This window comes from Parasteatoda tepidariorum, chromosome 8 (genome assembly GCF_982258835.1).
Source record: "Parasteatoda tepidariorum strain Cologne lab strain chromosome 8, Ptep-v5.0, whole genome shotgun sequence".
NCBI lineage: Eukaryota > Metazoa > Arthropoda > Arachnida > Araneae > Theridiidae > Parasteatoda > Parasteatoda tepidariorum.
Window position 1 is genome coordinate 97,973,760 of NC_141762.1, and position 25,022 is coordinate 97,998,781.

General features: G+C 28.7%; 1 pseudogene across 1 annotated transcript in view; it reads left to right on the forward strand.

The window, feature by feature from the left end:
- Window positions 1-16,284: 16,284 nt before the first annotated feature.
- Window positions 16,285-25,022, forward strand: part of LOC139425563 (DEAD-box helicase Dbp80 pseudogene) — a 31,179-nt pseudogene continuing 22,441 nt past the window's right edge. The window contains exon 1 of the transcript XR_015428595.1: window positions 16,285-19,833. The product of XR_015428595.1 is annotated as a DEAD-box helicase Dbp80 pseudogene (transcript). The remainder of the gene's footprint in view (window positions 19,834-25,022) is intronic.

Consider the following 25,022-nt stretch of genomic DNA (forward strand, 5'->3'; position numbering starts at 1 on the left):
TGGATCAAATCTAAACACAAAACGATCTATCTATTTTTACATCGGTTTTTCCTTATTTCGTATAATTTTCATACGCTTAAGAATGAAGCAAATTTGTAAAATTTACGAATATTACATGCAATCTGTCATTTTTACGGAATATAAAATGACAAATTATGTATATAAAAATGATTCAAGAAAGCCTTTTTGTTGTATTTTACATAAATTTTATGAATTTCGCGTAAATAAGCCACACGTATGGTCTTTCCAAGCTTTTTTCTTCCCTCTATAAATCCTTTTTTTTTCAGCTTGAATCAGAAAACTAAAAAATTAAACTATAATTTCAAAAATGGCTCGTTATTCATTTTTAAATGCATGCATAGTGTTACTCTCTGTATTGTATCAAATATCTGTTAAAAGCTAATTCTAGTAAACGTATTTCGCTGTTTTGGAGCGATAATTAAAAATGTAAAATCCATGAAATTGCCAATATGTTCTTTTTCTGAATTTGTATCAATTAAACTAAGTTAAACTGTCTTCGAGATATACGTAAAAAATTCTCAAATATTTTGACAATTTATAAAACTGTGTAAAGTTCGAGGGCTTTTTTATAGTATTAAAAATACAGAATCAAAAAAATTGCCAATACGTTTTTAACCATTAGATTTTAGTAAAATTGTTATGTAAAAAATATGCAAGAAGATATAAATTTCGATTTTTTTTCCCTTTATTCAAAATTTTATTAAAATACGAAACATTTTTGTGACAAAATATACTAATTCTCAATTTTAATAAATGTTTTGAATTCATTTTGAGGGTGTACCGACTGGCCTGTGTAGGGGTTAGGGAACTTTCTTTGCATCAGAAAGGTTCTGGGTTGTTCGAATTCCGGGCAAGGCATGGATGTTCTTTCCTTCTCTGTACTATCTGTCCTTACTGTGGGAGCAATGTTGGCCCACCTAATATGGTGTCCCTGAAAGAGTGGCCAACAAATCTGCGCCTGTATGACCTAGGTCATTATCCAGGTGGGCATTGGAGAAAAAAAAATTTGAGGGTGTAATTATTCTTTCTGCTGTTAGCGGGATTGAAAGATCGATTACTTCTGACTGGTTTTTCAAAGTCGGGAGTTCGATGATTTGCTTGAGACTTAGAACATATAAGATTTAAGGAAATGGTGGTTGAAAATGAAATTCATTTTCCAAGTTTTATCCGTAATTTAACACTTTATCGCTTATTCACTTTATTAAAATAACCATATTAATTAATAAGTCTCAAATGTTAACTAATATAGAACTGGAAACTTTCTACTCTTTTTGTAAAAATTTATTCTAGTTGTAACTATGTTTTAATGTATTATTGTTTATTCATTTAAATTTATTCACCACGCCACTACATGCAACTGATTTAAAAGTTCATTTGCAACTCCACTGAACTGCAGCTCTTTGGAGATGAGTACCGTGAACTTAATACAGCTTTCACGGCAAACGCTCAAAAGTCGCGGTCAACCTAATCCAACTCTCACATGTGCTCAAAATCCGGTAAACTTAACGTAGCTCTCCCGGTCTTTCGCAAATACGGCAACTAGTGGCATCCGTACATCAAATTCTATCCCTGATCAAATTTTGGTGGAGGAATATTGTGGCGTAACTACCACTACGATTATAAAACATCAATTCACTAGTATATAAGACATTTTAACTCAATCCAATCTTGGGGAATCTTATGATAGATGAAAGTTGACAATGTCGATTTCTACTCTCCCTATCAAATATATCAACTAATGAGAACTTTGCACCTTATTGTTTAAGAACGATATTAAAAGTACTCAACTAGTAATGGTACTGTGGAAACTACTTTTGAACTTTTAGAAAAATTTTCCAAGTAACTAACGATACGATTACGATTAACGATACTACGAAGTATCATTTTCTCAGCCACTCTTTTATAATTCTTATTTCGCATTAGTAGTACTTTTATTTTTTCCAATAATGATTAATTAAATGTTTATCACTATCTTTTTGTTGAAAGTAGTGCTTAATAGCACAATTGCTGCAGGCAATTTCACAGCGTCAAGTCCAAACATCGCTACGTGTTCAATGCAATGAAATCATACGGTGATATAAAATAAGTTTGATGGAAAAATAAAAGGGACGAAATAATTTGTAATTCCCATTTTATGTGAAAAATATAATTTTGAATGAATTCTTTGTTTAAATGCATATTTTTTTTTCTTAAATTTACCGTTACATTAAATAAAAGCTAATTATTTTAAATGAAATCTTGGTCCAGCATCCATTACTCTTTTCAAATTAATATTTTTTTTATTTCAAACTTACTGTATTGATCAATGTTGCAACGTAATTAAAAAAAGCTTTAATAAAGCTTAGATTAGACAATGACGTCATTCCCAAGATAATATTTATTTTTAAGTGCTTCATTAAGCAGGTATATTAAAAAGCACGTATGAACCCTTTTTTTAAACAACCTAAACACTAAAAATGTATTTATTGTTATTAAAAAGGAAATACACCTAAAAATATACTTTCGGAATTAATCTAAAAAAATTCTCAGAATTGTGTCTGAAAAATATTTGTCATTCGAAAAAGCCCTATTAAAATACGCAATTGTATTAGCCAGAAAGCAGCTATTCAGATTTAGTATTTATAAACTTGTTATTTTTTTTCAAAGATTTATTCTGAAATATTTCAAACTCAATAGTAACGAATTTTTTATTTTATTAATTTTTTTTAAAAAAAATGTAACTTTAAAACAAATGAAAATTTTTGTAAAATTTCCTATACAGATTTAAATTAGTGATTGCTGTATTTAATAAAAAAATCAGAATGATCCGATGAAAGTTGTATAATTTTGTATTTTAAATGATTTTATCGTCCACTCCTTTATTATTCAATTCATCACTTTTTATAGGTCAGTGAAACTTAATAATTTACAATTCTTAGGGATAAACAGTGAGAAAGAAGGCAAAGTATTGGCCACATCGCTCATTAGAAACGAAAACCTTTTAAACGCCATATCACAGAAACCCAAAACTTAGAGTGTTTTTAAGTCTTGATTAAAACAATCTCAACCAATTTTGCAATACACTATAAAAGATTCTGGTTCAAATTACGATAAAAAGAACCGACACTCACGATGCCGGTACTTTCCACTGTAAAATCTTTGTTCACAGAAACATGTTCATTAAAAAAAGAATCATCTAATTAGTAAAAAAAGTTTATATTGAGATTCATATTTTTTTTAAGATTTGTTTTTAAAACATATTACGTATTTCTTGATTAATTAAAAAAATTTGGGGATTGGTTACACTTATCTCCCTTGTACAAAACATACTTATAACTGTTTTTAAAAGGCTACCTTTTCTTAATTAAGAAAAGAAATTATTCAAATTTTCAATGTTATTTTTTCATCAACCAATCCGATTTTAGGAATGTTGTCATATTACACAGGGTGCGTAGCGTTTTCAAAAAGGGCTTATTTTTGATATACGTTTCTTAAAAGCTCGGGTTTTGTAAAAAAATGCTTAATTTTCTATCTTTTAAAAAGAGGTTTTTTCTTTACAGTGTCGATTGTTCTAAATTACAAAAAAAGGCATGATATTCACACTTTTCTCTGAAATATTTATCAGAAAATAGTTACTTTATCATGATTAAGTAAAGTTATTGAAAATGTTTTTGATATTTATTAATTTTTTGTTTATAAATTAAGAACTTTAAACAATAGAAAAAAATAATTTTTATTACTACTTAATTTTTATTAGATAATAATTACGATTTTTTTCAAAAAGTGAATAAAAATATTTGATTAAAAAAGTACTTTAATGGAGCTTATATTTTGTTCAAAAATGTGAATACACACCCTTTTACATAAGATCGTCAACTGAATAAAACAAAGATAGCAAAGTAGCAGTTTTTGCTGATCGCTTCAATATTTTAAAAATAGAAATAGCTGTAATTTTTAAAATTGATTGATTAATTTTCTCCACAAGAAAAAAAACGTTACTATAATTTTTATTCTAAGCTTATTCATGAAATAGAAGCAAACATCATTTTAAATTCCAAATGGTAGCTCATATATTTTTTCTAAATTAGATATTTTGTGATTTACAGAGATTTTGAAATTGACAATAATAATTTTTTTTCATTTATCAAATTGTTACTGCATCTTACGAAAGTGGCCGTAAAAAATATTTAAAATAAATCAAATGACAACTAATTACTCAATAAAATTTTGCTGTATTCAAGTATGATTTATACTATACTAGTAAATATATTGTGATATTCATCTCTACTTAAAAATCCTATTGAACAAATATAATTTAAAAAGGGTACAAAAAAAATCTTTATCTCATATACTAAAAATACGTCTTTTCAAATTACGTCATATAAAATAAATGGAATATTCGAAATAGCGTTTTAAATTTCAAATTTATTTTTCAATATAAATAGATCAATATTTACAAATTTATCCAATAATAATAATTTTTCAAATAATTTATCGAAGAGGCCAATCCTCATAATTTATTAAATGATTCCCATGATCAGTAGGAAAATTGTGCGGCTAAAAATTCGTAATTGGTCTAAGTTAATGATACAAATTTTTTGATTAGTAGTTTATTAATTGATACATGAATAGAAATTTATATCTAATGTTTGTATACACGCAGCTGCACCTGTGTAGCGCGCCTTTCCTTAGAATAACGTTTTACTGTAGAGTGTTCATAAGTATAAATTGCAGATGTATTTGATTCGATAAATTTTAATGAAATTTTTTTAAAGTTAACATAAAGTCGTCTATATTTTTTTTTTGAAAAAGTTTAACGTATAAAAAGTCAAAAATAGTTTTGAAAAATATTATTGGTTTTGAAAATAAAACTAAATAAATGTTATAAACAGCTCTTCTGCAATCTTCTACAGTTAATGATTGATAAGTATTAATGATTTTGAAATTCTTTAACAGTACTAAAAACTACTTGCGTTTTTGTTGACAAAATCAGTTACCGATGTCAGTTTAATGTGAAGATTTTTCGTATCTGTAATCAATCTAAAATAATCGGTTATTAAACTGAAATAAGTTTTTTGTGACTTCTGCACAATGACCCACGAGAAACTTAAAAACAAATAACTGGCAGAAGAGAATCACGTCGGAAAACTCCTGAAAAAGATAAGAATCGAACATGTCTCCACCAAATTTTTTTTTGTTTTTATTACTTCACTTGCCTTATTACCTGGCATATTTTAGTTTGAAATAAGTACTTCTTAATTGATCTGTAAGTAATCTAGCTTGGATAAATCACCCATATTTTACAGCCATTACTTCTCACAGCTGATGATTACATAGTGGATAAAACCAGGATTTAAGTCTCGAAATAAGCCTAACTGAAGTTCCTCCAAACCTAATCTGTTCCAACTTGTATATGTTTAACCTTTTGCTTACGGCGCTTAGTATCATCAAGGTCCACAAGTAAATCAAGGTCCACAAGTAAATCAAGGACCACAAGTAAATCAAGGTCCACAAGTAAATCATGGTCACAAGTAAATCATGGTCACAAGTAAATCATGTTGGTTCACTTGTTATACCAGCCATAATTAAAAGGTTAAAAAATGCTTCAAATGCTATTTCCTTATATACATGGTAGCAGAAACCCTGCAGCATAATCACGGGCAGTGCAGAATTTCTTTTTTTGTAACTTCTTGTGGGAAATCGAAAAAAACAATATTTGAAGATAAAACGCTTACACAAAACTGTCGAGTTCAAAATTTTTTTACGTATATATTTATGTTTTAATGCTAAGTTCTTTTCATTGGGCTTAACGTAAATATCGGTTAGACTAGTGTTCCCCAACTCCCGGTCCGTAGACCGGTACCGGTCCGCGGATCAAATTGTACCGGGTCGCCCATTTCATTGAAACTGAATTTATACCCCAAATTAAAAATATCTGTGTTCCATTAAAATTTTATTTGTTTAAAAGTTGGGGCCCTCGAAGGTAGTGACATAAATTTTTGTAATTTATCATTGTCTCCAATTACCCCCAGATGGAACCCTCTCATTGCAAAGAAGAAAGCTCAGGGTTCTCATTGATTTAACATTCTAGTAAGTTGAAATGCTAAATCACTTTATATTTATTTTTCGGTGCAACTGTATTTTGTTTGGAAGGCATGTTCAATTACAATTAAATTAAAATTAATAAATCAAAATGATCTGAAATATAGAAAATCAACGTTGTCGTCCCCCCCCCCAACGGGCAGCGGTAAAATTATCAAACGTTAACAGGGCCACGGTGATAAAAAGGTTTGGGAAAACTGGGTTAGACCAAAGCTATTAATTTTTAACTATGCCATTATTTGGAAACGTCTTTAAACTTTTCTTCAATCAAAAATATATAGCTGATTTGACAGGGGAGCAATAATCAATTGTTAGTTATATGATAAAGTAAAACTGAAGGAAGATTTCAGATTATTTTGCATTTCTCGCAATTTTCGGAAATTTCAGTTTTATAAGTTGGAAAGAAAGAAAGAAAAAGAAAATATTGGGAAAGGAAAATCTATTAAGAGGACTAGGCGAAGATAGGATTACTCCTTTCGTATATGCAAAAATTTCGAATCCAAATAAAATTTGAAACTAATCTGCAGATATATAAACTAAATAAAATTTACTTTCAAACCGTTCTGTTCTTTTTATTTAACTAAGAATTTTAAAAGTAAAGCTAATTAAAAAAAATCTTTTTATTAATTTCCAAAAATTTTGGATAATTCGATAAATCTGGGTTCTTGTCTAATATGGTTGAGCTTGCAGATTTCCAACACAATCAATCAATGTCAAATAACTTTAATTTTAGAAGTTTTGTTAGTTCATATATTTTTTATTTTTAGAAAGGTCGAAAATTAACAGTTCAATTTTTTATTTATTTCATTAATGAAGTAATTCAATAAATACAAAAAAGAATGAATACTTTTTCCTTGAATTTTAAATGAGTTAAGATTTTGAAATTCTTGGACATTTTTTGATATTTTGAAATTGCAGCTAGAAAATTGCCAAATAATTAAACTTTTTTTTTATCAATTCTTACACCAATTTTCTAATAAACAAATATTCAATTTTATTTTCCATTTATTAATGTTAACTGAAGAGGTCTATTAATTTGTGCAAATAAAAAGAAAACTTTAATAATTTATTAACATCCATCCATCACAATAATATAAATAATTCACTTATATTATTTTCACTACTGTAAGCATTTAAAAGTTTGCACTATAATTCGTATTTCAGCTGTTTAATATCATTGGACGGCTGTTCTGAAAATATATTTCTTTTGCTTATCAATTGTTTGGTAATTCGTTTTATGGTAAACCCTTTACCGTTCATGGTTTGCATCCGTTTATATTCTTCAACCTCACTCTTATTGTAAAGTGTGTTAATCCGAATATCGTAAATACCATTTTCATTTTTCTTCAGTTCCAACGAGTAAATGGTAGAAATCAATATCGAATCTTTTTCAACAAACATAAACCTGGCATTTTTACAACAATTATGGCACTGGATATTTGCCTTTTCGTACAAGACATACAAAAAATCGCATTAACGTGGCGAGTATGTCAAGGTTGCTTATGCTACATAAGAGAGAGAATTAAATTGCTATTAAATCATTCCACATTTAATGTTTGAGATATCATTGTTTAAATTTAAAATTTTTTTACGGTAAAAGTTTAAAATTTTTTTATTATGTTTGAGAATGTAATGAGACTCTAGATTGAAAACAAAATACAGCAAGGGAGCTGGATCTAGAAGAATTAGACCTTTCTAGATTGAAAAAAAATGTAGTAAGGGAGCTGGATAAGAACAATTTGACCTTTCTAGATTGAAAAAAAATGTACTAAGTGAGCTGGATCTAGAAGAATTTGACCTTTCTAGATTGAAAAAAATGTAGCAAGGGAGCTGGATAAGAACAATTTGACCTTTCTAGATTGAAAAAAAGTGTACTAAGTGAGCTGGATCTAGAAGAATTTGACCTTTCTAGATTGAAAAAAAATGTAGCAAGGGAGCTGGATAAGAACAATTTGACCTTTCTAGATTGAAAAAAAATGTACTAAGTGAGCTGGATCTAGAAGAATTTGACCTTTCTAGATTGAAAAAAAATGTAGCAAGGGAGCTGGATCTAGAAGAGTTTAATCTTTTCACACCAAATTGTTTTTAAGACGCAAGTAAAATAGAGGGGAAATAAACGGAAAAATGTAGGAAAATTCCATAAATTTGAGGTAAATGATGAAAATTCAACGGACAACACCTCTTAAATTTTTATTTTCACCATTACTAGGAGAGAGTGGGGTCGATTGTAACATTTTTTACTTAACTATTTTTAACTAACAAAAAATTCAATATATTATTAGTATTAATTGACAGACGAGTAAAGTAGACTATCCTCTACTAGAAAAAAAATAATAAATACCTTATTTTAAATGTTATTATATTAGTTATTAACAATTTTTGACAGTCGTGCAGTTGTTACAATTGTCCCCACTTACGGGGTCAATTGTAACAGTTCATAAATTCAACTAAAACATAGTTAATTATACATATTATCATAGTTGTGATATATTTTTTTATTGATCAAAATAGTAGTGATATTTTAGGAGGAAAAATAATAATGAGCAGAGACCTAAAGGGTTAAACTTTTAACTTTAAGGGGTTAAAAATTTTAATTCATGCTGTGAACGTTGACAAATAAAATAATGCGCATGCAACATAATATAAATGATGTAGGAAACTATTGGTGGTTCGTAAAGAGTTAAGTAATTGTTTGTAAACATAAGATTATTTATTTTCAGCTGTTACAATCGTCCCTTTACTTATTGTTACAATCGTCCCCAAGACGCCATTTCAGCTTCATTTGCTAAAAACAATGCTAGTTAATTAACAAAACTAATCTTTTTTTTTGAAATGTTAATTAAGGTGTCCACTTACATATTCGGTTAATAATTTTTATTTCTTTAAACAAAATTACTTTGTTACAATATAATATTCTAGCACCAAAAAAAGTACTTACGTAGCGTGAAAATATCTTTTGTCAGGTAACTCTTTCAAAAGTACATAAAAATGGTTGCCAACAGGAGTGTACTTGTAGATTTATTAAATACACCTTGTGCGCCACCTAGGAACCAAATCTAGAACCCGACACTCGAAATTTTTGCTCTGTTACAATCGTACCCTGTTACAATTGACCCCACTCTCCCCTATTCATAATCGCAAGGATAAAATTAAATAATTATTCATCCCTTTTTTTAAATTATATATAAGGATAAGCAGTCTCTGACTGTGAATTATTTAAGCCTGACTGTTGTCAGGTAGTGTGCCCTATAGATAAAAGATTGAGTGAAATATGTTGAATTTGATGCTTTCTTGATGCTATGGTCTAGACCAGAGAGCTGAAAAATATTTTGAAAATTTGTGTTGAAACTCTAATATTGAATCCAATAAATGTCTACAACCAATATCAGCGAAATTTTCACCAAAGGAAACTTTTTAGTCACTTAAAACTGATAGGTAGGAATAACCAGACTTCTTAAGTTAATATATTCTTAACACTTGCAAAATAGAGGATAAAATAATAAATCACGTTATTAAATAAGTAAGATGTGGGCCCGCAATCCATTTTTACAAGTCTATTTCCTACCTTCCCTTATTAGTTTTTGAGTAAGAAGCTTAAAAATCGCGATGAAAAAAGTGGCGAACCTTAAAACAATGGGTCCGTGATAGTTAAAAACAAAACAAATTTCACTCTCTCCAAAAAAAAAAACAAAAAAAAAAAATACTGAGATGCAGCAATGGTGGATAACAGAAACCTTTAAGAGGGTGTTGGTGTACGATAATGTAAGGAGGAATCAGAATAAGATGTTCGATTTAGAATAATTGCTTGTTTCGAATGCCTAGAAAAAAAATAAGAAGGGTTTCTAACACGAATTAAGAATATGCCCCTGAAAAATTTCATTTTTCTGACCATGAATGACGTCATGGAGTGACTCGGTCTTCTCAATGAACTCAACAAAAAAAATATATATTTAGACATTAAATACAATGTAAATTCCCATTTTTTGTTTTGTTTTCTTAGCAATTGAATTTAAAATTCATGGCGATAAACTATATGCAAAAGGAAGTAAACAAAAATAAATCAAAAATTAAAAAAATTTGTATTTTCGTAGAAGTTATTTTTGTATTTTTTGTATTTGTAGCCTGATGTCACCACATATATATTTCGAGTAACATGGAAATGGGAATATCTATTATTGCCTCACTCAATGAAGTGTCGAAGGGAAAATATATGGACGCACAACCTCATGAGAGCATCATTAGGGAATCCTGTGCTTTATGGGGTGTAACACTCCACCACAGTTTCCTCAATGGTGATTTCATAAAGAAGTGCTTTCATATGTATGATCTGTGGCAATCCATTGATAGGGGCTGTGATAGATGTACCAACCATTCTCATAGAGTATATACGTGAGGAAATCAGGTCCCCCCCTTTTTTTTCTTGCGAAAATACGAAATTTAACTTTAGTTATTTTTAAATTAATGCGTAATTACTATTTTCCAGCATATTTACTTCTTTTTGCATGTCCTAAATTTGTATGTTTTCCTTCCTTTGCCTTTTACTTCTTTTCCTTGAATTTCTCGAGTTATTTTTCCTGCTTATTTTTTGTCTTCCTATTTCAAATTATTTTATTAAATATATTTTCATTTTAAATTCAAATTTTTTTTTTTGAATAACCATTTCTTTTCCTTCGTACTTCTAACCCATAACTGCCTTTTACCCGTCCCTCCATAGATTTTGCTTATTTCTAATAACTAGATTCGACGTGCGCTTTATTTACCCACCTTACTTTTTATTCTTATTTTATATTTACTGTTTTAGAGTTTATTATTTCTGCTGAGTTGTCGATGTGCAGTGCTTGAAATTATCTTGAAAATGCATAATCAATTTATTGTCATTGTTAAAATTTGATATTAAAAATAAATTTGTGTACCGGATGTGTTAAAACCGGATATAAAACTGTCTCTTAACTTATTTTAATGTATATTTAAAAGTATTCTCTAGTTTATCGGATGCTTCTCACAAAATAGTGCCAATGTTCAAATTTGAGCTTTGCGCTATATGTTTAACTGAAAATAGGAGACGAAGTCTGCACGCTACGAATTGCGCTTACTATATTCTTAACGACATGCAGAATTGACGTGGAATGTCACGCAGCGATTTATATAAATTTTAATGTATTATCTATAAATCCTTGTAATTTTTGAACTGGACTCAGAAGCAAAGAAATTTATTACCTACAAAGGAATTTTTAAGAGACAATAGAAAAATTTCCAATTTGTATAATCATGATGAAACTGTATAATTTATGATCTGTTTGTTTGTTAAGAATATTTTTTTTAAATGTGCGCGAGACAATTAAACAAAATGCAAACGCAACTCCCAAGGCCAAAATTCAAATCTCAAAACAACAAATCATTGAGTTCTAAGTTTTTTTTTTAACTAAAAGTTGTGGTTGACTTGGCTAATTTGTTTTTGTCTTTTTATCTAAATTCAAAATTTTCCCCAGGGGGTTTGCTTAACCCTACAATGCTTTTATTTATTTGTTTTTTTACTTCACTTTTTTCACTTTTTTTTCAAAATTCATATTTTGTATTGAATATTTAAATTTTAAATTTCATGAAATTTTAACTTTTATTTGCTAAAATTTATTAATAAATGTTTCGATCCACTTTTTGCTATAATGACGATTGGTTCGTCATCTTGAGCATTTTAAGAGTTATTAAGTTTTGACAAATAATTAAACGTGGTAAATCTTCACGCTAGTTATTACGCTGTGAAGATGGGCCATGCATGAAAAAACCGGTTCCTGTCGAGACAAGAACAAAGAAAAGTATAGTGAAGACCAATGAGGAAGTGGAAAGGGTTTTGAGGAAAAAACGATTCTTGTCCAACCCGATTTAAAATTTATTTTTCGAAAAATTAAAAATTGTAAACTTTGGTTTCAAATTTCTAGTGGAAGTAGATAAATGTAACATTCGTGTATATTTTTATTTCTTTCGATTCCCATCATATGCTTGCTCTGAAAATTAGTTTGCTTTGAAATTTGTCTTTCTCAGAATGAGATTTCATGTACAAACTTTCCCTTCCTCCTGATCTTTAATTGTAATTGCATCAGCTAAAATTGTAGTGTTAAGCAAATACGGGCCTCACGTACCCGGGTGCCCCAGTGACGTCCATCTTCTTTCATATACGTAATTTTTGGCGCATTTCATGCTTGAGACATTTTTTAATATTTACTTCTAATGTCTAGAATTCTGGTTTCTATTCTTTTCTAAAAGAAAAGTTTTTAATTATGAAAATGAGAGCCGTGATGGCTCAGGAAAGGAGAGTTCTCCTTCCAACAAGGCAAACCAGGTTCGTTCGAATCCCAGCGATGGCTGGTCGATACGAATTTTGCATCAGGATCTCGCCGACCACAGTGCTGAAGTTAAAATATCTTTAGTGGTAGACTGATTATGGGCTACAGTCCCCTTGCCGTCAGGCTAGTAAACCCGAAAATTGGGTCGTCTGTTCAACGACGGTTAGAGAAAATAAATGACCGTGTTAATGTTATTGAGTAAAATGCTATCCCTTAATTGTTAAAATTTTTCTTTTCAAGCAATTGAAAATTCTTTTTCGAACGAATTGAAAATTCTTTTTCGAACTCCCAAATTTCTAATATCTTAACATTATATTCGCCTCTTCCCCACAATAATGAAGATGGACGGTCCCTTATCGGTGACAGAGTATTTTCGGTGTAGGTAATTTTTCAACTCTGATCTCGGCGTCTTTTTAAGTATTTGGTAAGATTTTATTTAATAGCCTCGAAAAAATTAAAATTATCAATCCGTTAAGTAAATGGTTGACCCGACTTGCTCAAAAAATTGAAACATCTGATTTTTTTTTGAATGAAATAATAATAAAATTCATTTTAGGTAGCTGGAAAGTAATCGAAATTTGGAGAATTGTTTCATTATCCAGTTTTACTTATAAAAAAAATATTCGATCAGCATTGTCTGAGATACTTCTTAGAAAGGTTTGTTTGCTTTAAAAGAGAAAAATTCTGTAATACTTTCATGGGTTTGAAGATCTAGAGCTTTCTATTTTTATTAAAATCTTTGAATCGTGATATTTTTAATGTATGGAAAAACAAATGCATTCAGAAGAAAATATTTTCTAAAATGTTTCATTATTAACATTTTGAGTGTTTATTTTAATGTTTTTTTTTTTTTTTTTTTTTGGTAATTAAGTCAAATCAGCCAACCTCGAATTATTTCATGCAAAAAAATTGCATCACTATTAATTTATTTCCATGGTCATAGACTTTTGATTAAAGACTAAAAATCAAATTTTCGAATTTTTTCCAAATTTAAATTCAGATGCATTTGTTTTTCTAAATTGGAAAGTTACTGTTCTGAATTTAAAGAAGGGGTTGCATCTATTTTAAATAATAATTAATTAACCTTTATGCTCAAAAATTGTATTTTTAATTAAATTTGAGCATAAAATCTGTGTGGTTAAAAAACTATAGACGACACATTTATTTCAAAATTTATATGTAAACATATTACAGTATAATCAACGTATTTTTTTTTAAAGGGTCGGAAAGGTAAGGAACTGTTGTAAGTTTTTTGCTGGAAACAGATGCAATAAAAACTGCTTCTTGAAATGCGGAAACTTTATCATTTTTTAGTTAATATACTTAATGTAGTTCCAAGTTTTAAAAAGTACTTTTTCTAATATAAATAGTTTACTAACTAGTTTTCGACAAATCTTTTCTGTACTGTTGTAATTTTCAGAAAAAAACATTTAAAAAAAAGTAAATAAAACAATAAATGGAATAAATTTTATTAAAAAACTTAGATGCAAATTTCTTTTCATAAATTAAAAAAAGATTATTCATTTTGAATAATCTTTGTATTAAAATACTTTTAATTTACAATATTCATTGTTTTCCTATTTAGGGAAATAGCAATTTTCCTTATCTGTTTTATTAATACACGGGTTTCTCTTAAAACAGTATAGAAAGTTTTTTTACGAATATTATGTATAAATCATATTGAAGTATCAAGTGCGATAGTTGAATTTATATTCAATTATCGCACTTGATACTTGGGTGAATCGTTTTGAAACTGCTTGATTATTGCTGGGACAATTATTTCAAAATACACAATTTAGAAAATATTGATTCGTTCAAGAAGTTTAGTTTATTACAATATAATAAATATTAATTATATTTAAGAAAAGAATGCGTATGTTTGCAGTGAACTCATTTTTATTCTAAATGGCAGAGTTTTTCATTTATAAAAATGGCTTTTCATCTTTGAGATAATCTTAAATCGAAATTGTTTAAAAAAAAAATATCTTGAAATTTTTCATCTTAACAAGGAAGCTTAAATGTCTAAGAAAGAAGTTAAAATGTCTTATTTGTAATTTTCGAAATTCTTATTTAAACATGCACATATTTCGATATCTAAAATACACACAGTAAAACACAGTATACTCTCCATATCTCAAAGTTGAAGGAACGCTAAAAAATGTTCGAGATAGCGAGTTTTCGATATAACAAGTTCAGAATTAAATATATTCTAAAAAGTAGAAAAATATATTCTGAGATAGTACTCTAAAGAGTAGTCATGAAGTATGAAAATAATTACTAATAAACTTATATGCAATGGTAGTTGACTATAATTCTAAATTGAGTCATAATAATTTTATTTTTAAAAGTCAGACAAAAATAATTATCCATTAAATGGGAAAATAATTGGTTTACAAACTTACATTGTGATTTTTCTGAAAAAGTTCATTTTCTATTACGAGCAATATTCTACATAATGAGAAAATAATTTGAGAAGAATCTCTGCGACATAGTTATTCAAATTAACATTATTTGGACGGGTAGGGAAATATTTTTTTGGCATAGGAAGGTTTTCGAGTTATAGAAGTTCGAGATATCGAGAGTATACTGTAATTAAATTTACTTTTTTTTATTTAATGTGTTAACCAAATTAAGCACGATGTCAAAAATTTCAACAAAAAAAAATTATAAAAGTTGCTGCTTTCTCAGATTTAAAATTTATAACCAAACTGTTTAAATATTAAAAGCTGAAGGTTTTTGCATTTTTTATCGTTACATTTTTGTATTTACATTGTTACAATGAATGATTGAGAGAAAAACAATTCTATTTTATCTCTCATATTTCACGCTATGTACCAATTTAAGACATTTTAAAAGGAAAATTTTAGTAATTGATTCTTAGTGAATGTACAGTTTATTTTCCTTCTTGGATTTGAATAAGCCAAACTGTGGTGACTTAAATCTTGAATATTTTTTGTCAATCTGAAATTCGTGTTTTTACAATAGTGTATAATGTAAATACATAAGTGTTTCCGAATGCATTAAGTGTTTTTATTTGAATGACGAAATTTTGTTAAAAATGTTTTAAAATGTTATTTTTAAATAGAAAGTTTCATAATTAACCACGTACTGCACAAACATGCAAAAGATTGCGAAAAGAGGAAAATAAGTGGTAGTTTGGTATTTAGCCAAAGTTTGTTTAATATAATGGTTTAACTTATCAATTTATCAATAATAATCAATCAATTTAAGGTGGGTTAATCAATTTATGGTGCATATTTTAGAGCTTAGAGAAAACAATGCTACTACTTTTAACATTTTCAGTTTTTACGAATAACAACTTAAATATAAATGCACGGAAGGTTGAAAATTCAAGTACCTTTTTTCCAACTTCAATTATTTTATTTTAATTGGACTTGAATAAAAAATTCGGAAAATTTCTTGAGAATTCAAAAATCCACACTTTCGTTTTTAGAATGTTGAAAAGTGATTCTTTGACACATTAATAAAGCGAACTAGCTTTATATTTTGAAACTTTCTATTTATTCTTCTATTTAAAGAGGTGCCAACCATTACGATTTATCCGTAATTACTACGGTTTCGTAATAAGGATTACGGTTGAGTAATAAAAATTTTAATATTTGAGAAATGTTTCAAATAATCTGTTAAAAATATTTTTTTCTCCCTTGACTTTCAAGAGTTATGAAATTATTTAACGTTTTTAGCTTATTTTTGACGAAAAAGTAACACTTGAGTATTTTTTCATTTAATACTAAACTGACGTATATTATTAGATATCTATGTAATTAAGTAGTTAATTTGATTTGATTCCTTTAAGTTATATACATTATTGCATGCACTATATGTTATATATATTTAGGTTATTTATAATGTTATATATGTTACTTGTTGTGTGTATGTTAAAATTGTATATATTCTTGCCTATATTCTATAGATTATTGTTAATTAGTGAAATCTTGCTCGGAAAGTTGGCACTTCTATATAATTTATTGGTATTAAGATTTCATTCTTTGGTTTTAAAAACCTTACATTTTCTGAATTTTTTTTCTTTCGATTTTTAAGATTTTTGTTCCAATGTTAAAAAACAGAAAAGTGTATAATTTGAAGAATGACAAGACTAATATAAATAATTTATATTAGTCTTTTCAAGTATGTTTTGTAATATTCTCTGTTTTCCTATATAGAAAGCTTCTAGAAAATGTGATTGTTGGCTTCACATTCTAAACAAGAGTTCACAATTAACCATAGACTAATAAAATCGGATTAGACTGCTACCCGAATCATAGGACCAACCCCCTCCTCTTAAAACTAACTTCTCCTGATCAAATTTAATTGATCAAAACAGACTCCTATAGTAATTAGTTACAAGCAAGATTTATTGATTTTCACAGGCTTTTTTTTCAAAAATACTTCTTTTAAGAAACTTAGTATATGTAGGTTAAAAAAATTAGAAAAAAAATGGAACAACTGAAGCACAAAAAAGGGGGAAATTGCCAGCTGTTTCTCATAAATAAGAGATTTCATTAAATTTTCTATTTTTTCTACACTAATTAACTTATAGTTCTAAATTGAGTTAAGAAATAGTTAGGTAAACTTTCTGAGAAACTAGTCAACTTATGTAGTTCTAAATTGAGTTATGAAAGTTAAGTAAACTTTTTACCCACTATGTTAAGTTTAACTGGTAAGTTTCGTATATTTTAAATAAAGTTGTTTTATTTTTAGAAAAATGTGATTAAGGAGAAGTAAAATTAGGCAAGCAAAATATAATGTACAGGTAAAAAAAAATTCGCAAATTTTATTTTACGAAGTAATTGAAAAAATTGAAAACAATTAAAAAAATCCAATTTCAAAAAGTTTGTGCTAAATTTAATGTTTTCTAAAAAATATTTCATAAATTTCAATGTTATTCTAATTGTTATAAATCGAATTTCGAATTTAATAGTAAAATATTTTCTTTATGAAATCGCTGTTTTTTGTTATGGTTGCGTTTTTGAAAATTAAATGAGAAACGAAATTTGATGCTACGAGACTATTGAATGTATGTCACCTATCATTAAGTTTTTAATTTGAAAAACCCTAAACTAAATCAAACGAAGCAAACATTATTTTTCATACATTAGCAAATTAAATTTATTATACCATGAATTCGAGTAGCTTATGTTATGTCTTAAATTTAAATATAAATTAAGACAAAATATTGAACAAAAAATTATAAGTTTACAGTTTAATTTTGTTAGAAAAATTTAGTAATTTATTCCATAACGTTATTGTTAAAAATCCAGCTTGTATTGAACTGTGAACTCTTTACCTCGTTTTGAAAGAAAATATTAATTATTTCATGTCCAATTTCAAAGAAGTATTTATAAAAATACATTTAAAAAAAAAACTTTAAGGCATTAAAATTTTCTTTTATAAACGTATTATGAAACACCTGTTACACTTTTTAATCTTAATTTAGTTTGTGAAATATTATAGAATTTCATTTTGATTTATCTGGTGATTTAATTCGGAACGTTGCAACATATTAACTTTTAGTAAGAAAATATTGATTTTTTTAAATTTTATTGTCGCGTTGAGCATAATTAACAGTATGCAAAATATATAGTGAAAAATGACTATATCACACTATATATAATGAATGCAAATAAAGAATATAGCTCGAATTTTATCTCACTAAAGAAAATATTATTTTATCAAATTAAAGAAAATATTAATCGCCTGCAAATTTTTAAAAGGAAATTATCAGACTATACTACACATTAAAAAGAAAGAAAAGAAAAAACTCGTGGAATGGGGGGAAAACATTTTTTTAAATATTTTTAAGGAAATAAAAGATGAATTTTCGTCAAATTTTATTTGGCACTCTTCTGTGGTTGCCTAGGTTCACCAAATGTTATGTCCAGCCCTGCCCAAACCTTGGTCATTTAGTCTTAAGAATCTTCCTAGTTGCCAATTGGAAATCATAGACGAGCAGTCTTCCTATACTATTATTCTATGAAAACTCTTCTGAATGTGAAGCTAACTTTGTTTATTCTGTTTCGTGCCATGCATAAGACAGAAGGTAATATTTTAAGTAAATATGGATAATGGAATGTTTTAATGTCTTCTGAGTTCGGAGTTCAAAAAAAAAAAAAAAAAAAAGAAAAAAAAATATTAGAACTAACGTCTAGAAAAAACGAATGAATGAATTGCGATTTGTCTACAAATTTGAATTTTATTTTGCAAATTAATGATATTAACGCGCAGTGTTATTTACTACCAGCGGTAAACTTAGTGGAAGAAATTCAGTTGAAGTAATTTCTTAACCACCAAATTCAATCGAGAAAAATTGTTGTTCATTTTTAAATTTACGAGGTCGATAATCATATGTCTACTTTTTACTCTTTAAAAACTGTTGTACAATGTTTACTTTTTAACTATGCATTTCATTTTAGATTTTAATATAATACACTCTATAACAAAAAAATCGACGCACCAAGAACGCACTAAGACGCGCAAAATCGACGCTCGATCAGGCAGGAATGATGCCGACTGGGGATGTATAGTCTTTAGCGACGAATCCCGCTTCCAACTGTGTCCTGACGATTAATGAAGACTTGTTTGGAGACGCACAGGGCAGAGGGGGGATTCTGCCTTCACTATTGCACGCCACACCGGCCCTCAACAAGGCATTCTGGGATGTCATTTCCTTTGACAGCCGGACCCCTTTGGTCGTCATTAGAGGTACACTTACTGCACATCCTAAGACCTATTTTGCTACCGTTCCTTTTGCAGCGCCCTGGGCTGGTTTTTCAGCAGGACAATGCCAGACAACATACGGCTCGTGTTGCTATGAACTGTCTGCAAGCTTGTCAAACTCTTCCTTGGCCTGACAGATCTCTCTTCCATCGAGCATGTCTGGGATATGATGATAAGGCGATTGCATCTGGCACGGAATGTTGAGGACCTCTTTCGGCAATGGGATCGAATTTGGCAGGAAATACCGCAAGAGACCATCCGGGAGCTTTATCGGTCTATGTATTTAGTCTTGTATCCAGGCTAGAGGCGGGTCAACACCTTATTGAACTTGTTACTGTAACTCTGCAATAAATTATTCAATTGTTCTGAAATTTTAATCATTTACTATTCTGTACATTGTCTTCCTATCCACCAATTTTCGTTTTAATCGAACAACTCCTTCTTGGTGTGTCGATTTTTTTTTGTTATAGAGTGTATTTTTTTTCAGGTGAAACTAATGAATATTTTAGATATTTTTCAGCTCATCGAAGTCGTTATCTTGTGCTCTCTGATCTTTAATCGTGTGGGATGAATGGCTTTTTGCATGCATAAGCTCAAATGAAGAGCAGGAAATATTTAGAAAATTCACCAAGCTCATCTTTTAGTATATCAGGTCAGTTTAACAATTGTATGATAATGAATTCATGCTGATTTGAAACTGATTTCCGTAAAAGTTGTTATAAGTAGATTTTTTTCTAAATTTAAAATTGAGTAAAATCCGAGACTCACGCTAATTAAATAGTGCAGACGATTTTTCTGTTATGAAACGAAAACGTACTTCCTCAGAATTAAAATACCTTTTTTCCCTTAGAATTAGGACTATTAACCCTCAAAATATGGGTGGTGTTAGCCGAAATCTGAAAAATAGTGCCCAACTAGTTGCTCCAGTTAAGTTAATTTTACTTTTTGCGTATTTTGCCGAAATTTTTCGACAAAATTATAAAAGTTATTTATTTAAAGATAATTCCATGCAAAAAATAATTTTAATAATTATCTGTAATTTTTCATTTTATTTAATAATGGTCGAAAAAAACTTGAATAGTAAAGTAAAAAAAATTTTACACCATTTTGGAGAAAATATTTTTGAATGATAATAAACAAAATTTCAAAAAATCGGCCGAATAGTTCTTGAGAAATTAAATTTTAAATGCATTGCATTTTTCACGCACTGCAAAGCACTCATTCATGTTTTGTAAACCGGTCCCTATATTATTCAAATGAAGCACAGGGATCAAACGGTAACAAAAGTCTAATTTTTCTTCTATCCTCGAGTTATTGCGTTCTTTTCAACTTTCAACTATGATAATGATTGCTTGTACTTGTAACGACATTAAATAGTTGTAATATAATATAACTCAAGCTTTTGCTTATGGTGCATCACTGTGATTCTCAACCACTGTGCCACGGCACTTTTGTGTGCCACCAAATTCTTAAAATGTGCCGCCAAATATTAGAAATGATACTATAGGAATTATGCTTTTTTTTTTTATTACGAGTAAAGTTTAAATTAAAGAAAAGTGTATATATATATATATATATATATATATATATATATATATATATATATATATATATATATATATATATATATATATATATATATATATATAGTAGAACGTTTAATGACTATTAAAATTATTAATTAACAAAAGAAAGAAAGCTAAATATTAACTTTTAAACGGAAATAAAAGATAATCATTAAAGCAAGCTATTCAATTAATAGTTTTAAAAGAAATTAACAAAGGATAGCTAACAGTTAATAACTAGCAAAAAAAATAAATAACTGTTATTAACTAATAAAAAATGAGTCGAAATCGTTAAAAGTGTGCCACCGTGAAAAAAAATTTGAGAACCACTGTTACACTGTATCAGTTAAATCATCACTCGAGGTCCACATATTGTAACAACTAGGACTGGGTGATATTAGAAATTATATATCGTGATGCATCGTCAGTTTTGCATCGCGATATAGCGATGTATCGCGATATAGTATTTTTGAATTTCATTTACTTGTAAGGCACAGAAAGTCAGATTTCTATCAAAACTTCATACTCAGATTGATTTAAATCAATTAATAAATTTGCTGAAAGATATTAAATAAATTGACTACAATGTACAAATCTTACTTAAAATATTTATTGAAATGTTTGTTTAGAAATTCATAATACGCGTAAAACAAAGTATTAAAAACTTTTTCTGAAGCGTTTTTTACAAATTAATATTTTCTTGTACTATTATGCATAAATAATTACATAATTATTAAGTTCGATCGTAATGTTCAATTTCGAAATGAAACTTTAAAAATTATTTGTATGTTTAAAACAAAGGCTAAATAAATTTTCGAAAAAAAAAACGCTTTTAAAACACTACTTTTTATTATTATCATTTCAGTTATTATAGTTCTATTATAGTTCATTTACGTCACACTAGAGCTGCACAATGGGCTATTGGCGACGGTCTGGGAAACATCCCTGAGGATGAATCGAAAACATGCCATCACAATTTTGATCCTCTGCAGATGGGATGGCTCCCCCGATTCGGTAGCTCGACGACCTGCATGCGAAGTCGAGCTCTTTACGGTAGAACAGTTTAACGAGGACCAATTCCGCACACCCTCGGCCCCTACGCAGACTGATCCAAGTGGTCACTCACCTGCACACTGACCGCAGCCAGTGATGCTTGACTTCGGTGATCTGCAGGGAACCGTGTCTTAACGATCAGTCCACTGCGGGACCTTATCATTTCAGATAAATAATTAAATTAAATTAAATAATGACCGAATTAAGAACGAAAAACAAAGTAGGATTTAATTTCTTAAAAATAAAAAAATTGTGATATTCGATAATATATTTAGCAAATTAACAAATAATATGAAAAGAATATTTTTAAAAAAAATTATTATACTCTCTAATAAAACGAAGTGCTAAATGATTTAAAAAAATGAATAAAATACGCAAACCTTTCAAATTTTTTTGAATAAACAAAATTGATTGACCTATGTCCAAATCAAAATGACAAAAATAAATTTTGTTTTAACTTTATTTCTAAAAATAAAAGCAACAAGATTTATAAATTTAAAATCAGTAATAAAAACTCATTAAATTATTGGAAGTTTCAAACAAAAAGTTTTTAATAAATTAAAAGAAAGTAAAAAAATAACCTAACAAATTCAATTCCTTATGAGTGCCTAAATCAGATTGCCGATAATTTTCACTTTTAAAAATAAAAAGAAGTTTTTTTTTTTAAAATTATCTAATTAATGAAGAAACTCTTCTTTATATATTCTTTTCAATAATAGATTGCCTTCAGAACAAGGTAATATCGGCGATCACGAGGTTTGTCCCACTGAAAATAATCTACAAGAAAAGTCGCGACAAAGAAAAAAAAAGCTAAGAGGTACGAAAAGGAACATGCGATATAACGATATGTGTTCTCAAAACTCTGATTCTGATTCTACAGCTCACCAATCAAGGCCATTTCAACATAACGAAACGAACATCATCTTCCACAGCGCGAGTCGACAACGGAACGCAAGAGAAGAGTCTTATATCGCTATATCGTTTTCTTATATCCTTGCGTGTCTTATATCGCTATATCGTTTTGCGCTCGTTGTCTTTACTCGACGGCTTAAATCAGATTTCTGATGCATCGCCTTGAATGAAAGTCGCTGTATCGTCTTGCCGATATATGCGTTAAATCGATATGTCTCGATACATCGATTTATAGCCCAGTCCTAGTAACAACCATAAGCAAAAAGTTAAGATTATTAAGGTTATTAAGAATTTAAAAAAAAAATAATGAACTACTTCAACCCATAAAAGTAACGTCTAACTCATGTGTTCTGATTTTTCCAGTAATGGAACCCTAAACTGTCGACTTTTGTTTTTGTTTGCCACAGATTTTTGTCCTGATAATCCTGATTTTTGTTTGTGTACAAAGCATCAAATTTTCAACGAATACAAATGGGAATTTTAAACGTTGTTGAACAGCCGATCCAATTTTTTGATTTACGACTATTAATCATCAACTCCGTAGCCTTGTCACTTAGGACCCAATCCAGAAGACAAGGGAACTACTGGATTGAGTATTGGGAGAAATTTGCTTTCGTGGAGTACTTCTTGACAAGCATCTGCGTTACATGAAGAGGAAGACCACGAGAACTTCCTACGGCTAGCCTGATGTCAAAGGGACTCTAACCCATGACATGCAAGCCGGATGCGGATTCGTATAGACCAGCCTTCTCTGGGATTTGAATCCGGTTCATCTCATTGGAAGGCGAACGCTCTATCCCCTGAGCCAGCACCTCACTTTCCATTCCATGAGCTTTATCCCCTGAGCCATTTAAAGAATCAACATATTTATATTTTCGATTCAACATAATTTCATTTTAATTTAATTAATACTGCTGTAAAAATCGCTAGATTTAATTGTCGTTTCATAATGATCGATTCTTATCAACAATACAGTAATATCATAGAATTTTTAGTAGATTTATGTATCATGTACTAAAATACTGCTGTCAAAAATGTGAAACGACATATTTCCTGTATTCTTGTTCCGAGATTTTTAAAATTCTTTTTTTTTAAATTATTTGAAAAAAAAATCTTGAACTCTCAATTAGAACTCCGACAATAAAGACTTTAACAATTCTATAATTACAAAAATTTGAACAAAGGAACTATCAACACATAGATTAAAAATAATTAGTTTCTTATCTACTAAGCAGTTTCTTAATTCAGGAATTTTAGAATTTTTCAACATAATTACGCTAAAGAAAACTTGAATAAAGAAATTTTATTAATGAAATTTTATAAGTGTAAATAGTTGAACATATAGTTGCTTATTATTTAAATAAAATAAAATCTTCTCTGATACAGATAAGTTGCTGGAATGGATATCTTTGCACTGTTGATTTAAATTTATTTCAATCCATTTAACAGTTAAGTAATCAAAACTGATTGATAACAAATTAATTTAAAATTGTTGTATTTAAATGAAACGTTCTAATTCCCTTTTAAGAGATTAAATCTTTAATTTGAAATATTAGGCTTGGATTAAAAACAAATATTAAATTAAAATTATAAAAAAATGAGTGTCTTCAGATAGCTGTTTAGTAAGAAAAGTTTCGTATTGATAGTTCAATTAGTTATAACATTTTGAAACGTACAACAAGCGGAATTTATTTGTATGTGCATGAATTATACATTTTTTCATTTAATTAATGTTTTATTACCCATTGGCAAAATGGGTGCTCTTTTGGGTTTGATGGCGTGCGCACCTTATTTGGACGTCATCACACTTTTCTATTGAGTTCAAGAGTAATCGTCAACAGTGAGCATGCGTAGTCATTGCATGCGTTGCTATGACGACCGTTGCTGTTTGATAATTTTTTTACAATTCTTTTATTTGTCTAGCTCTTGATTACTTTGTGATATTAATTAGATATAGTATAAATAGTTATTGATAGTCAGGTGCGCTTTACATCCATTTAATTAAAATAAAATATATATTTTTTAATACAACATGGAGATTTTATGGTCTTTAAATTTCTATTTTATTTTATTTATTTATTTCTTGTTTTATTCTAGTGGTGTTGAGGCTGCCACTTTCTTTAACAAACTTTATGTAACTGGAGGGATGATAGTATTTCATCATTAAATACTGTTGAATGTTTTGATCCTGAAAAAAATGGGTAAGTTTATTTGTTTCATGCAATTCATATATAAATATGTTTAAATTTGCTAATTTTAAAAGGCAAGTTTTTAGTGAAATTTTAGAGCTTAATGAATTAATTAATAGTAT